Consider the following 10813-nt stretch of genomic DNA (forward strand, 5'->3'; position numbering starts at 1 on the left):
TGGGTTCGGCCGTTCGGCTGGTTGAAAACAGTATTGGTCTATTTGGCTGGTATACCTTCGGTCGGATATTGTCAGCAGTCATTGTTGGAGTCGTCTGTCTGTCCAGTGGGTAGAGTCGGGCGTCAGTCAGACCGATCCGAGGATAAGTCAGCGTACGGAGTGTTGGGTGGATGTCTGGCCAGGACACTACCTCCCAAGATCCTTTCAGTACCACACGATGCAGCAGGAAGAAAGAAGAAACAAAACAAAAGAAAAAATAATCAAAATACGTGAATCAGCCACAAAAGGGCTCGCCTCCACGGGGCATGCAAACTTCACTATAAAAAAAAATTTTATAAGAGGAGACCTCACCCTCAACTCTTGTACACACAATTCTCACTCACCTGAAGTTTCCCTCACAAAAGCTCTCTCTCTCTTGGAAGACCCCTTGAATCCCTGAAGAGCCTGGCGACCACTGTCCAGAAGCCTCCTGCTCCTTCACTCTCAGTGCTTTCACCTCTCTCTCTCCTCTCGAGTTCGTACGGCGAGAAAACTCGAACCACACACCTTACTGTTCATCCACAGACCCTTTTAAAGGGTTAAAACCTAATTAGATTAGGTTTAAGAGTCCTTAATCAACCCAAATCAGGTTCTGAACCGTCGGATCAAAAAACAGATCAACCCACACCCTCCGATCGCGACCGGTCCACGGAATAGTATCGTGGACCGTGCGAAATACGTGGGAAACACCCGCACGGTCCACAGGCCTACTTGTGGACCGTTCGGTCCACGGTGGACCGGGGCAAAGGGCCAGCAGGCCGCCTGGGCCTGGGCCGGCCCGCTCCCGCGCGCGGGCCCGCGCGCGCTTGGGCAGCGCGCCCACCTGGGCCGCACGCCAAGTTGGGCCGCACGCCCGCCTGGACCGCCTGCCCGCCTAGGCCGCGGGCCTGGGTCATACATCCTGCGCGCCGCTGCCACCAGCCACCGTCTGCCGGCGGTCCTCCACCGCCTCGGGTCTTGTGCCGACTTCATAAGCTTGTATCTCCTCCATTCGAGCTTCGTTTCAGGTGATCTTGGTCTCGTTGGACTCCATTTTTTGCCGCGAACCTCATCGTGGGCTTAATGTGGGCTGAATCTCGAGGTATCAAATCCTAACAATCTCCACCTCGACTCGATATTCGGCCTCCTCCAAACTCCGAGAGCTTTTGGATCTCCTCGCCCCCATGCCCTGGGGCAATCGCCTGCTGATCATGGATGGACAAACATGGGAGTCGAGCCAGACTGCTCGATCCCATCTCCGTCGTATGCTGTGCTCCTCCTGACCTGAGACCTGCTCGGGGCATCGTCCTGCGGTAATAGGAATCTTACCGTGCGACGTCGCCTCTCGTCCTCCTGAGTCTCCTGTCTCGTGCCCGATCCACCTCTTGGAGCTCCACCTCGCTCTGGACTCCACCTGGCTCCCGATGCTCCACCTCGCACTAGGCTCCCTACCAGGTAATAATATCCTCTGCTCCCCTTCTTCCCCTCCAGCACAATCCTATTACCGCGTAACACTCTCAGGATTCCTCCACCAGCTACCGTCCTGTAGCCTTTTGAATTCAGTCTGCTAAGTGAGATAAGATTCTGCCTGAAATCAGATATGTATCGGACCTCCCCCAATCTCCTCACTGCACCGTCATGTGTCCTCCAGTTGACCGTCCCAATGCCTCTAATCGCACAGCTCGATCCATCCGGCAGATATACAGTACCCTCACTGTTCTTCAGAGAGTCAAGCTGCTTCTCTCTGCAACATACAAGATAGGGGCATGCAGAATCTAATATCCACTGCTGGAAAGAAGTAGATACCTCGTCAGATATCTCCAGGACATCTCCATCTGAATTGCTGCCGACCGTCGCTACAGCAGCCACCGTCCGATTTTTCAGTTGAGGGCAATCTCTGGCTAGATGCCCCAACTCCTCACATCGGTAACACCTGGTTTTGCTCAAGTCCCTCCTGGACTTGGATCGCCCTCGTTGCGATCTCCTGTCGCTCCGTCTACTGCCTCCTGCACCTCCAGAAGCCACCAAAGCTGAGCTACCGCCACCTGAGCTCGAAGCTGGGTTCTCCCTTCTGAGAACCTCGTTCTGGAGTATCGCCGCGGTGACCTCGTCTATCTTGATAGTGCTCTTCCCCACTAGAAGAGCAGTCACCAAGGACTCGTATGAAGGGAGAAGCGACGCCAGCAAAACCAGCACCCTGGTCTTCTCCTCAATATTCTCGCCAACACTGAGGAGGTCGGTGAGAATCTTCTGGAAGTGGCTCAGATGCTCCTGCATGTTCTGTCCCTCAATCATCCGCAGTTGGTAGAACTGTCTCCAGAGGAAAAGAGTGTTGGTGAGAGACTTCGTCATGTACAACTCCTCGAGCTTCGACCACAGCACCGTCGGGGAAGTCTCGCTCAGCACATGAATCACCATCTCATCTGTCAGGTACATGTGGATGGTACTCACCGTCTGCATCTGTAGCCGTTTTCAATCCCGCACCTCCATGGTGGTCGGCTTCTCATCGCACAAGAGAGCATCGATCAACCCCTATTGGATGAGCATGTCCTTCACCCTTGCGTGCCACAAGGAGAAATTGCTCTTACCGTCGAACTTGTTGATCTCCATCTTGATTGTTCCTGTCTTCTCCATCTTCAGTCTTGCTCACCACCACTGCAATCTGCATCCTTGTACCGCCTTGCTCTGATACCACTTGTTGGGTGGATGTCTGGCCAGGACACCACCTCCCAAGATCCTTTCAGTACCACGCGATGCAGCAGGAAGAAAGAAGAAACAAAATAAAAGAAAAAATAATCAAAATACGTGGATCAGCCACAAAAGGGCTCGCCTCCATGGGGCATGCAAACTTCACTATGAAAAAGAAATTTTACAAGAGGAGACCTCACTCTCAACCCTTGTACACCCAATTCTCTCTCACCTGAAGTTTTCCTCACAAAAGCTCTCTCTCTCTTGGAAGACCCCCTGAACCCCTGAAGAGCCTGGCGACTGCTATCCAGAAGCCTCCGGCTCCTTCTCTCTCAGCGCTTTCACCTCTCTCTCTCCTCTCGGGTTCGTACGGCGAGAAAACCCGAACCACACACCTTACTGTTCGTCCACAGACCTTTTTAAAGGTTAAAACCTAATTAGATTAGGTTTAAGAGTCCTTAATCAACCCAAATCAGGTTTTGAACCGTCGGATCAAAAAACAGATCAACCCACGCCCTCCGATCGTGATCGATCCATAGAATAGTACCGTGGACCGCACGAAATGCGTGGGAAACACCCGCGCGGTCCACAGGCCCACCCGTGGACCGCCCGGTCCACGGTGGATCGGGGCAAAGGGCCAGCAGGCTGCCTGGGCCTGGGCCGGCCCGCTCCCGCTCGCAGGCCCGCGCGCGCCTAGGCCGCGCGCCCGCCTGGGCCGCGGGCCTGGGTCGCGCCTCCCGCGCGCCGCCGCCTGCAGCCGCGCCACTGCCGCTCACCACCGTACGTCGGCGGTCCTCCGCCGCCTCGGGTCTCGTGCCGACTTCATAAGCTCGTATCTCCTCCATCCGAGCTCCGTTTCAGGTGATCTTGATCTCTTTGGACTCCATTTTTTGCCGCGAACCTCGTCGTGGGCTCAATGTGGATTGAATCTCAAGGTATCAAATTCTAACACGGGATCAGTCGGTATATCCCAACAAGGACCATGCAATGGCTTCTTTCCTATCTTGTGGTCCATGACCACCACCACATGGGCCGATCACAGGGAGGTCATAATAGTGGAGACCCTAAAAGATTCAAACTTCTTCCTTGGCATCCAGTACTACTCAATTGTAACTGAGATGGAGCCCGTCCATTGTAGAAGTTCGTCTGGAATCTAATTCTGTTATTGAAGTTCGGACGGAGTCCGGTTCTTGTAGGAGTTCGAAAGGAGGCCGCTTACTGTAGAAGTTCGGATGGAGACCGATTGCTGTGGAAGTCCGGATGGAGACCACTTATCGTAGAAGCTCAGATGGAGATCGGTTGCCGTGGAAGCCCGGATGAAGACCGCTTATCATAGAAGTTCGGACGAAATTCGCTTACTGTAGAAACTCGGGTGAAATTTGGAAGGCGGTCAACCGCTGTAGAAACTCGGATGGAGTCTGGTTACTGTAGAAATTCTGCTGCTGGAGAAGCTCGGATATTGACGAAGTCCGAAAGAAGCTCGGAGTAAAGTTGATCATGACAGGAGGAAGTCCGGAAGAGATTCAGAGAGTAGTCGATCACCGTAGAAAATCGGCTGATAGTGAAGCCCAGAGAGTATTTGAAGCAGTCCGATAGACGACTGAAGGAGCTCATTATTGGAGAAGTCCGGAGGGTACTGTTGAAGCTCGGACGGTCGGAGGAGTTCGGAAAGACGCCGCACAAGATCAGAAGCCGGAAGAGTCCTGGGAGGGTTGGCCTCTTACGAACTTCGGTTGGGGTTATTTTATACCCAACAAATAGCTATCTCTCTCCTTAGTAATCCAGATTACCTCATGGGAGGTAATCTGGATTGTCAAAATAATCTGAATTACTAACCCAAAAAATATATTAAATACGGTAATCCAGATAACCACATTAAATTACCAGCAATCTGGATAGATTGCCAGCTACCAAATGCAACCTAAGTTCTTGAATAAAATTTAGATCGTCGTGATTAATGATATAACTTTGAAGGCACTTTGCCTATATATATATATATATATATATATATATATATATATATATATATATATATATATATATATATATATATATATATGTTTGGTTTTCTGTTTAGCTAATCCAAAGGTCTTCTTCTTGATTTTTATTGACACGTTCAATTGTATTTTTTGAATGTTTGGTTTTTTATTTCTCTGTAATCCAAATGAACCTTCTAATTTTGGTATAAAAAAAGATGTGTGGAATTTGTCTGAGCTCTTCAATTATCTGTTGGATGAGTTTCATCCCTTCCTGCTCTCACATTATTGCTAGAAGTGTGATATATATATATATGTTTGGTTTTCTGTTTAGCTAATCCAAAGGTCTTCTTCTTGATTTTTATTGACACGTTCAATTGTATTTTTTGAATGTTTGGTTTTTTATTTCTCTGTAATCCAAATGAACCTTCTAATTTTGGTATAAAAAAAGATGTGTGGAATTTGTCTGAGCTCTTCAATTATCTGTTGGATGAGTTTCATCCCTTCCTGCTCTCACATTATTGCTAGAAGTGTGTGAGGTTTTGAATACATTGGAAGCGGAATTTGATTTAACACACTCTTTTTTAGTATTCTCAATTTCACCCTCCCTTCTGGTTTCCAACAGGGCCGGCCCTGAGGCAGGTCAAACTGGGCTACCGCCCTAGACCCCAGGCCCCAGGCCTAGACCTTGTATTGATGTTCCAATAAGGTACAAGGATGGCTTTCTACAATATTATAACAAGAAAAATAAGCCTAGACCTTGTATTGATGTTCCAATAAGGTGCAAGGATGGCTTTCTATAATATTATAACAAGAAAAATAATTAAATAGGTTAATGATGGATTTTATACACTGCTTAACGAATATATCTATAGAAAATTATTGTACGTAGATTAATTTTTTAATGATAATTAATATTTAAAATATATTAATTTTTAATAGAGAAGGTTCTATTTTTTTATTTAACCTTAGGTCTAAAAAATGTCAGGATCGGCCCTGATTTTCAATGCTATGTTTTGCTGTTTTGGTGTTTGGGTTGTGGTTTTATTGGATTGCTTTTTTTTAGTTTTTGTTCTGATAGGTTCTCTAGGGTACCCATCAGGTACTATCTGATGGCCTGCACAGCTACGTCTGTTGCAGGGAGCCCACATGCAAATAGCAACGAAAACCCGAGGTAATAAATATGTACTTTGAGTTTCATCATATCAGCATCTGATATTACTGGAAGATTGTTTTAATTATCTATAGTATCATTGTTTTGGTTACTAGGTTCTTGGTGTGAGTCCAATCAAAGGATTTGATATGATGAGGGCAGGATACAGAAGAAGGCGTAAGGATGCAGAGTGGAGGGGAGATGAAGCATATGTGGCAAAATTAGGTAAAGAAGGGATTCCTTAACTTGCATTGTAGTCACAGTTGGTTTTAAGGACACCGATTTCCATCTGTTGTTTTTTTGAATTTTCTTTACATCTGTAACCCTTTTCTCCATGGAAGTGAATAAGTTTACATATATGGGACATTTACTTTGAAAACTTAATTGAAAATTGTGTTTTTCCAGCTAGAGAGGGCATATGATAAAATCGTGATGTCGCAGTTACAAAATCAGAAGAAGGGTCTTGCGTTTGGATCATTTAAGGTCAAGCTCCATCCTTTTCCTTCTCAACTTCTGATCTTTTCTCTTGCAATGGTAGATAAAGACAACTTTATGTTATTTGAGCCTATGATTGCCCGGCAATGATTGCTACATGCATGATTTTCTGATTTTTCTGAAGCTAAGAGGTGGGAAATAATTCAGGGGGTTTGCAACTCTGCTATTTCTTTTACAGCAGATCGACACTAATGCCGTGGAAGTATTTTCTGTTGTCATCTCTTTCTCTACATTTGGTCCTTGATCCTTCTTCCATAGGAATAGGATTAAACTTTTTGAACATTTGTTTGGCAATTACAGGATTGGTTTGCAATTAGCTAATGGAACTTAGTAAATTTCACCTTTATCGATCACTTCATAGGAAATGCAACATCCATCATCAGCATCACATCCAATGACACGATAAAATTGATCATAAAACATGGTAATGACCAATACAATTCTCTGTATTGCATCTCTCATGGTAAGATCATGAGCCCTTTGATGGTTATGTACAAGATAATGCTCTCAGCTTGTGCAAGTAATCTTGAAAGATATTCTATAACTAGATCTTTTCAAGTCTCATGTTTAGTTGGAATATCCAAGGATTAAAGTGTAGCTCTTAACGCTCTGAGCTGTTGATCCATCCTCCTGGCATATATATTTCCCATATGATATATGACATCATCTTGATCTCCCATGCTTTCTAAAGTGCAGGTAATAATTCAATAAAAAAGAGTCCTCTGGACGTGACCATGGGAGCAATAAGCACGTATTACCCCCTGCCCCGACTATGCCCGAGTGCAACCGAAGCCGACCCTGAGTCGGATGAGTACATCACCCTCCGTCCTACCACAGCACACAGAGGACCAGATGCCGCATCCGACTATATCCCATAGGCTCGAATCTGTGATGCGAGGGATGGATGCCATGGTCCGTTCCAACTAGGCTATCACTGCGATGGTTATCATGCCACCTTTCACTTTTGGATAATGTAGCATTGCAAAGCCCAGCACCAAGCCCCATTCCTGACCTCTTTCATGATTGCATGTAAGGTATTTACGAAAGAAGAGCTCAAAGCAGGACTCTTAGACGTGGAAATGGGAGCCCCAACTCTTGACCTCTTTCATGATTGCATGCAAGGTATTTTCGAAAGAAGAGCTAAAGCAGGATTCTTAGAGGTGGAGGCCATGGAATTGTCTACGGGGGAATAAGGAATAACAATCATGCAGTTGCCTTAATAAAATCAAAAATAATTGAGGATTACCAAAAGAAGGAATCTGGGAAGGAGATGGCTGTTCTTTCTCATATCAATCATAAGAATATGGTGAAGCTCTTGGGATGTTGTCTGGAGGTGGAAGTCCCGATTTTGGTCTATGAATTTGTCTCCAATGGAACCTTATTCCAATTAATCCGTGACAGGAATAGGACATCCCACATTTACTCGTTTGGAGGTTGCTTTACAGTCAACGGAAGCCCTTGTTTATCCGTATTCATTCGCTTCCCCTCCAATCCTTCATGGGGATGTCAAAGTCTTCTAACATACTTTTAGATGACAACTACAATGCAAAGGCATCGGATTTTGGAGCTTCGATGTTTGTGCCAACGGATGAAACTCACTCTGCTACACGAGTTCAATGGTTGCTTTGAGAGTTAGGTAAGTTTACGAATGATGGGATTTGGAGTGCTTAGAGACTTGTTCTGGTGCGGTGCAACAATCGATATTGCAAAAAAAAAATTGACTCTGCACTTTTACGCCGAATGATCCAGATGAATCATCAAACTTGACGCAGATTATTTTAATTATTATAAATATTTAAAAAAAATTATTAAATATTTATAATATAAATTATTTTAATTACTATGGATATTTAGGAGGATTACAAGATTCAATGTGAATTATTTTGACCATTATAAGTATTCAGGAGGTTGAATTAAGTCAAAATTTTATTATTGAGATATCGAATGGGGCTAGTTAAGTCGAAATTTTTCTTTTCAAAAAAGATTTTAACTGGATATTATCTTTCAATTTGTGAAGAATTAAGAGAGAGCAATAGAATGCAAAATTGATATAGAAGTCAAGATGTAGTTGTTGTAGGATTTTAGTATGTTTTTTTTATTTTTTTTTATAATAGTTATTTTTTTTAGAGATCTAGTCCTATTCGAATTAAAAAAAAGAATCTAACTAAAATTGTTCAAGAATGGATGTGGTAGTAAGGGAAATCCAATCTGAATTATGCAAGTATAGATGTATGGATCTCATATTATGGGGGGACGGAGAATTAATGAAAAAAGAGGATTTAATTACCATTATCAATGAGGAGGCATTCTTGTACACTCAAATACAATTCATCTTGTGTAACTTCTAACCAAAACTAAAGCCAGAAGCGTGTAATTTCTCTATTTTTTGATGAGTAGAGCCGTCAAAATGGATCAATCCGGCTTGTGGAGAACCGGCCCTTCACAGGCTCGCCCATTAGGGTCGGGCTAAAAAAGTCCTTTTGATGAATGGGCCATCAAATAGGCAATCCAGCTCTAACCCTTATAAGTAATCAAGGGTCTAAACGAGCCGGCTCTTATAACTCATCAAAAAATTATAAAAATTAAAAAAATTATAAAAAAATAAAAAACTCTCAAACATAATACTTCATCAAATAAATAAATAAAACTAATCCCTACGTCAAATTTTAAAACACCAAAAGAAAAAATAAAATAACTTCAAAAAGTTTGTAATATCATAATCTCCATTCTCTACAAGAGGAAAAAACATCACAAACTAATTAAACTTCACAAAATCAAAGAAACCAACAAGTAACAAATATTATTCAAATAACATTGAGTCTAACCATTAAAATTCAGTCCCTATTCTCAATTTATAATATTTTAGATAATTTTTAATTAAAATATTAAGAAAAAAAGATAGGGGGCTCAATAAAAAGTCAGTCACATGCCTGACTTTAATATTAAACTTTCTTTTTAACATTTAATAATTTATGTAATTGTGTCTCCCTTTTTTTAAAATAAATGGGCTGGCCCGCAGGCTAGACGAGCCAACACTCCACGAGTCAGATCATAAATGGGCTCTGTTAAAAAGTCCTTTTATTAAATGGGCTGTCAAAATACTAGTCTGGTCCTACTATTTTAAGAGCCTAAATGGGCTGGTTCATGGGCCACGGCCCATTTTGACGGCTCTAAAATTTTATCACTAAAATTTTATCAAAGTGCTTGATTGGTTGTCTATCAATTTTAGGTCAAACTATGGTCAAGATCAATTTGGTTGTCATCTATATATGTAGAATTTGTCTACAGTTGCTGACTTATGTCAAAAATTAATGGAGATGAAAAAATCAAAAATCTATCATTTGATTGATAGATCAGTTATACTTGTTTTAACCCTTCCAGTTTCAACAGTAACTACTGAACGAGTTTTTTCGACCATGAATCTAGTGAAAATAAGACTTAGAAACAAAATGAAAGTTGATTTTCTTACAGACTCATTGGTTGTTCACATAGAAAAAAAAATTGCCGAAACAATTACTATAGATAGTATCATAGATGACTTCTATGATATGAAAAATCGATGTGTTCAATTGAAATAATAGATGATATTGATAATTTCTTATTATCATTTTTTAATTATTCTTATTAATCTTTGTTAGAAAATTTTAATATATTTTGATTATTTAGTTTGAAAAATATTATATGTAATATTTTTAAGTGTCGTCTGGCCCTCTCAACATTAGAATCCTAGTTCCGCACCGTCTTCTTGGGAAACGGGGGCTGGTTCGTTAAGGAATATAGATGCAAAGTCTGGGATAAGCCCACGAGTGGGACTAGGTTAGACCGGTAGTGGATTAATCAAAAAAAATGAGCTCTACAGCAACCAGCAGCCACTCACCATTATAATTTAGGATGGTAACAACAAACAATAACACATAAACCAAATTGATGATTTAATTACAATAACACATAATATGATGATAACTATTAAATTAAGCTAAGAAAAAGTAACTAAAAATTAATTCATAATTTATTAAAAAAAAGAGGAAAAAGCTTAGTACCTTCAGTTATAGATCTTGAAAGTTGAAAAGAAATTAATTAATGATTGAAAAAAGAAGATCAAAGTAAAAGGCACAAGTTTAATTGAGACTACAAGGAAAAAAAAAGATGAGAAAAATATATTAGAATCTTACCAGAAATATAAAATATATATTTTAAAAAAAATTAAAGAAGAAAGTGGTACCTTTGTATCTGTAATGTTAAAAAACCATGCTTTGAACAGTATAATGACCTTCTACATATTATCATGGACCATGATCCTAGTGGGGGTTGAACTATTGAAGTTTGAAGGTGAGGGCTGGATGGAGGATCCGAGACTATAATTTCTTGTGGCCTTTGAGGTTCTCTCCTTGGGGATTGTAAAAAAGAAAATGAAGGGACAACTAGCAACTTATCTTGCTTGTGAATATTTTTTTCTTCTTCTGACAAGCTATTTTGTTGGCCC

This window comes from Elaeis guineensis, chromosome 4, assembly GCF_000442705.2.
Source record: "Elaeis guineensis isolate ETL-2024a chromosome 4, EG11, whole genome shotgun sequence".
NCBI lineage: Eukaryota > Viridiplantae > Streptophyta > Magnoliopsida > Arecales > Arecaceae > Elaeis > Elaeis guineensis.